A 6,512-nucleotide genomic window follows, 5' to 3' on the forward strand; every position below is an offset into this window, starting at 1 on the left:
GCCGAGCCCCGAGCCCAGCCGAACACAGAGCCCAGAGCCGAGCCTCCAGACGAGCCCCGAGACAATCCCCAAGCCCAGCCTAGAGCCGAGGCGAGCCGAGTCCAGAGCCGAACCCAGATCCGAGCCCCGAGCCCAGCCTAGAGCCGAGCCGAGTCCAGAGCCGAGCCCAGGTTCAGGCGCGATCTGAGCCTCGAGCCGAGCCAAGAGCAGAGCCGATACCTGAGCCTAACCCAAAGCCGATTGCAGACAAGCCCAGAGCCGAGCCTCGAGCCCAGCCTAGAGCCGAGTCCAGAGCCGAGCACAGAGCCGAGCCTCGAGCCGAGCCCCGAGCCCAGCCGAGCACAGATACCAGAGCCGAGCCTCGAGACGAGCCCCGAGACAATCCCCAAGCCCAGCCTAGAGCCGAGGCGAGCCGAGTCCAGAGCCGAACCCAGAGCCGAGTCCCGAGCCCAGCCTAGAGCCGAGCCGAGGCTAGAGCCCAGCCTAGAGCCGAGCCCAGAGCCGAACCTCGAATCGAGCCCCGAGCCCAGCCGAGCACAGAGCCCAGATCCGAGCCTCGAGACGAGCCCCGAAACAATCCCCAAGCCCAGCCTAGAGCCGAGGCTAGCCGAGTCCAGAGCCGAACCCAGATCCGAGCACCCAGCCCAGCATAGAGCCGAGCCGAGCCCAGAGCCCAGCCTAGAGACGAGCCCAGAGCCGAACCTCGAGCCGAGCCCCGAGCCCAGCCGAACACAGAGCACAGAGCCGAGCCTCGAGACGAGCCCCGAGACAACCCCCACGCCCAGCCTAGAGCCGAGGCGAGCCGAGTCCAGAGCCGAACCCAGATCCGAGCCCCGAGACCAGCCTAGAGCCGAGCCGAGGCTAGAGCCCAGCCTAGAGCCGAGCCCAGAGCAGAACCTCGAGCCGAGAACCGAGCCCAGCCGAGCACAGAGCCCAGAGCCGAGCCTCGAGACGAGCCCCGAGACAATCCCCAAGCCCAGCCTAGAGCCGAGGCGAGCCGAGTCCAGAGCCGAACCCAGATCCGAGCCCCGAGCCCAGCCTAGAGCCGAGCCGAATCCAGAGCCGAGCCCAGGTTCAGGCGCGATCTGAGCCTCGAGCCGAGCCAAGAGCAGAGCCGATACCTGAGCCTAACCCAAAGCCGATTGCAGACAAGCCCAGAGCCGACCCTCGAAACCCAGCCTAGAGCCGAGTCCAGAGCCGAGCACAGACCCGAGCCTCGAGCCGAGCCCCGAGCCCAGCCGAGCACAGAGCCCAGAGCCGAGCCTCGAGACGAGCCCCGAGACAATCCCCAAGCCCAGCCTAGAGCCGAGGCGAGCCGAGTCCAGAGCCGAACCCAGATCAGAGCCCCGAGCCCAGCCTAGAGCCGAGCCGAGGCTAGAGCCCAGCCTAGAGCCGAGCCCAGAGCCGAACCTCGAGCCGAGCCCCGAGCCCAGCCGAACACAGAGCACAGAGCCGAGCCTCGAGACGAGCCCCGAGACAACCCCCAAGCCCAGCCTAGAGCCGAGGCGAGCCGAGTCCACAGCCGAACCCAGATCCGAGCCCTAGCCCAGCCCAAAGCCGAGCCGAGCCCAGAGCCGAGTATTGAGCCGAGCCTCGAGCCGAGCCCCGAGCCCCGAGCCCAGCCGAGCACAGAGCCCAGAGCCGAGCCTCGAGACGAGCCCCGAGACAATCCCCAAGCCCACCCTAGAGCCGAGGCGAGCCGAGTCCAGAGCCGAAACCAGAGGCGAGCCTCCAGCCGAGACCCTAGCCCAGCCGAGCACAGAGCCCAGAGCCGAGCCTCGAGACGAGCCCCGAGACAATCCCCAAGCCCAGCCTAGAGCCGAGGCGAGCCGAGTCAAGAGCCGAACCCAGATCTGAGCCCCGAGCCCAGCCTAGAGCCGAGCCGAGTCCAGAGCCGAGCCCAGGTTCAGGCGCGATCTGAGCCTCGAGCCGAGCCAAGAGCAGAGCCGATACCTGAGCCTAACCCAAAGCCGATTGCAGACAAGCCCAGAGACGAGCCTCGAGCCCACCCTAGAGCCGAGTCCAGAGCCGAACCCAGATCTGAGCCCCGAGCCCAGCCTATAGCCGAGCCGAGGCTAGAGCCCAGCCTAAAGCCGAGCCCAGAGCCGAACCTCGAGCCGAGCACAGAGCCCAGCCGAGCACAGAGCCCAGATCCGAGCCTCGAGACGAGCCCCGAGACAATCCCCAAGCCCACCCTAGAGCCGAGGCGAGCCGAGTCCAGAGCCGAAACCAGAGCCGAGCCTCGAGCCGAGCCCCGAGCCCAGCCGAGCACAGAGCCCAGAGCCGAGCCTCGAGACGAGCCCCGAGACAACCCCCAAGCCCAGCCTAGAGCCGAGGCGAGCCGAGTCCACAGCCGAACCCAGATCCGAGCCCTAGCCCAGCCCAAAGCCGAGCCGAGCCCAGAGCCGAGTATTGAGCCGAGCCTCGAGCCGAGCCCCGAGCCCCGAGCCCAGCCGAGCACAGAGCCCAGAGCCGAGACTCGAGACGAGCCCCGAGACAATCCCCAAGCCCAGCCTAGAGCCGAGGCGAGCCGAGTACCAGAGCCGAACCCAGATGTGAGCCCGAGCCCAGCCTAGAGCCGAGCCGAGCCCAGAGAACCGCCTAGAGCCGAGCCCAGAGCCGAGCCTCGAAACGAGCCCCGAGCCCAGCCGAGCACAGAGCCCAGAGCCGAGCCTCGAGACGAGCCCCGATACAATCCCCAAGCCCAGCCTAGAGCCGAGGCGAGCCGAGTCCAGAGCCGAACCCTGATACGAGCTCCGAGCCCAGCCTAGAGCCGAGCCGAGTCCAGAGCCGAGCCCAGGTTCAGGCGCGATCTGAGCCTCGAGCCGAGCCAAGAGCAGAGCCGATACCTGGGCCCAACCCAAAGACGATTGCAGACAAGCCCAGAGCCGAGCCTCGAGCCCAGCCTAGAGCCGAGTCCAGAGCCGAGCACAGAGCCGAGTCTCGAGCCGAGCCCCGAGCCCAGGCGAACACAGAGCACAGAGCCGAGCCTCGAGACGAGCCCCGAGACAATCCCCAAGCCCAGCCTAGAGCCGAGGCGAGCCGAGTCCAGAGCCGAACTCAGATCCGAGCCCCCAGCCCAGCCCAGAGCCGAGCCGAGCCAGAGCCCAGTCTAGAGGCGAGCCCAGAGCCGAGTATTGAGCCGAGACTCGAGCCGAGCCCCGAGCCCAGCCGAGCACAGAGCCCAGAGCCGATGCTCAAGACGAGCCCCGAGACAATCCCCAAGCCCAGCCTAGAGCCGAGGCGAGCCGAGTCCAGAGCCGAACCCAGATCCGAGCCCCGAGCCCAGACTAGAGCCGAGCCGAGGCTAGAGCCCAGAGTAGAGCCGAGCCCAGAGCCGAACCTCGAGCCGAGCCCCGAGCACAGGCGAACAGAGAGCACAGAGCCGAGCCTCGAGACGAGCCCCGAGACAATCCCCAAGCCCAGCCTAGAGCCAAGGCGATCCGAGTCAAGAGCCGAACCCAGATCCGAGCCCCCAGCCCAGCCCAGAGCCGAGCCGAGCCAGAGACCAGTCTAGAGGTGAGCCCAGAGCCGAGTATTGAGCCGAGACTCGAGCAGAGCCCCGAGCTCAGCCGAGCACAGAGCCCAGAGCCGAGCTTCGAGACGAGCCCCGAGACAATCCCCAAGCCCAGCCTAGAGCCGAGGTGAGCCGAGTCCAGAGGCGAACCCAGATCCGAGCCCCGAGCCCAGCCTAGAGCCGAGCCGAGCCCAGAGCCCAGCCTAGAGGCGAGCCCAGAGCCGAGTATTGAGCCGAGCCTCGAGCCGAGCACAGAGCCCAGCCGAGCACAGAGCCCAGGGCCGAGCCTCGATACGAGCCCCGAGACAATCCCCAAGCCCAGCCTAGAGCCAAGGCGAGCCGAGTCCAGAGCCGAACCCAGATCCGAGCCCCGAGCCCAGCCCAAAGCCGAGCCGAGTCCAGATCCGAGCCCAGAGCCGAGCCTCGAGCCGAGCCCCGAGCCCAGCCGAGCACAGAGCCCAGAGGCGAGCCTCGAGACGAGCCCCGAGACAATCCCCAAGCCCAGCCTAGAGCCGAGGCGAGCCGAGTCCAGAGCCGAACCCAGATCCGAGCCCCGAGCCCAGCCTAGAGCCGAGCAGAGTCCAGAGCCGAGCCCACGTTCAGGCGCGATCTGAGCCTCGAGCCGAGCCAAGAGTAGAGCCGATACCTGAGCCCAACCCAAAGCCGATTGCAGACAAGCCCAGAGCCGAGCCTCGAGCCCAGACTAGAGCCGAGCCGAGCCCAGAGCCCAGCCTAGAGACGAGCCCAGAGCCGAACCTCGAGACGAGCCTCGAGCCGAGCCGAGCACAGAGCCCAGAGCCGAGCCTCGAGACGAGCCCCGAGACAATCCCCAAGCCCAGCCTAGAGCCCAGGCGAGCCGAGTCCAGAGCCGAAACCAGATCCGAGCCCCGAGCCCAGCCTAGAGCCGAGCCGAGTCCAGAGCCGAGCCCAGGTTCAGGCGCGATCTGAGCCTCGAGCCGAGCCAAGAGCAGAGCCGATACCTGAGCCTAACCCAAAGGCGATTGCAGACAAGCCCAGAGCCGAGCCTCGAGCCCAGCCTAGAGCCGAGGCCAGAGCCGAGCCCAGAGCCGAGCCTCGAGCCGAGCCCCGAGCCCAGCCGAGCACAGAGCCCAGAGCCGAGCCTCGAGACGAGCCCCGAGACAATCCCCAAGCCCAGCCTAGAGCCGAGGCGAGCCGAGTCCAGAGCCGAACCCAGATCCGAGCCCCCAGCCCAGCCTAGAGCCGAGCCGAGCCCAGAGCCCAGCCTAGAGACGAGCCCAGAGCCGAACCTCGAGCCGAGCCCCGAGCCCAGCCGAGCACAGAGCCCAGAGCCGAGCCTCGAGACGAGCCCCGAGACAATCCCCAAGCCCAGCCTAGAGCCGAGGCCAGCCGAGTGCAGAGCCGAAACCAGATCCGAGCCCCGAGCCCGGCCTAGAGCCGAGCCGAGCCCAGAGCACAGCCTAGAGCCGAGCCCAGAGCCGAGCCTCGAGACGAGCCCCGAGACAATCCCCAAGCCCAGCCTAGAGCCGAGGCGAGCCGAGTCCAGAGCCGAACCCAGATCCGAGCCCCGAGCACAGCCTAGAGCCGAGCAGAGTCCAGAGCCGAGCCCACGTTCAGGCGCGACCTGAGCCTCGAGCCGAGCCAAGAGCAGAGCCGATACCTGAGCCTAACCCAAACCCGATTGCAGACAAGCCCAGAGCCGAGCCTCGAGCCCAGCCTAGAGCCGAGTCCAGAGCCGAGCCCAGAGCCGAGCCTCGAGCCGAGCCCCGAGCCCAGCTGAGCACAGATCCCAGAGCCGAGCCTCGAGACGAGCCCCGAGACAATCCCCAAGCCCAGCCTAGAGCCGAGGCGAGCCGCGTCCAGAGCCGAACCCAGATCCGAGCCCCCAGCCCAGCCCAGAGCCGAGCCGAGCCAGAGCCCAGTCTCGAGCCGAGTCCAGAGCCGAGCCCAGAGCCGAGACTCGAGCCGAGCCCCGAGCCCAGCCGAGCACAGAGCCCAGAGCCGAGACTCGAGACGAGCCCCGAGACAATCCCCAAGCCCAGCCTAGAGCCGAGGCGAGCCGAGTCCAGAGCCGAACCCAGATCCGAGCCCCGAGCCCAGCCTAGAGCCGAGCCGATCCCAGAGCCCAGCCTAGAGCCTAGCCCTGAGTCGAACCTCGAGCCGATCCCCGAGCCCAGCCGAACACAGAGCACAGAGCCGAGCCTCGAGACGAGCCCCGAGACAATCCCCAAGCCCAGCCTAGAGCCGAGGCGAGCCGAGTCCAGAGCCGAAACCAGATCCGAGACCCGAGCCCAGCCCAAAGCCGAGCCGAGTCCAGAGCCGAGCCCAGAGCCGAGCCTCGAGCCGAGCCCCGAGCCCAGCCGAGCACAGAGCCCAGAGCCGAGCCTCGAGACGAGCCCCGAGACAATCCCCAAGCCCAGCCTAGAGCCGAGGCGAGCCGAGCCCAGAGCCGAACCCAGATCCGAGCCCCGAGCCCAGCCTAGAGCCGAGCCGAGTCCAGAGCCGAGCCGAGATTCAGGCGCGATCTGAGCCTCGAGCCGAGCCAAGAGCAGAGCCGATACCTGAGCCCAACCCAAAGCCGATTGCAGACAAGCCCAGAGCCGAGCCTCGAGCCCAGGCTAGAGCCGAGTCCAGAGCCGAGCACAGAGCCGAGCCTCGAGCCGAGCCCCGAGCCCAGCCGAGCACAGAGCCCATAGCCGAGCCTCGAGACGAGCCCCGAGACAATCCCCAAGCCCAGCCTAGAGCCGAGGCGAGCCGAGTCCAGAGCCGAAACCAGATCCGAGCCCCGAGCCCAACCTAAAGCCGAGCCGAGCCCAGAGCCCAGCCTAGAGGCGAGCCCAGAGCCGAGTATTGAGCCGAGCCTCCAGCCGAGCACAGAGTCCAGACGAGCACAGAGCACAGAGCCGAGCCTCGAGACGAGCCCCGAGACAATCCCCAAGCCCAGCCTACAGCCGAGTCGAGCCGAGTACAGAGCCGAACACAGATCCGAGCCCCGAGCCCATCCTAGAGCCGAGCC

Source organism: Athene noctua, chromosome 10, assembly GCF_965140245.1.
Source record: "Athene noctua chromosome 10, bAthNoc1.hap1.1, whole genome shotgun sequence".
Lineage (NCBI taxonomy): Eukaryota > Metazoa > Chordata > Aves > Strigiformes > Strigidae > Athene > Athene noctua.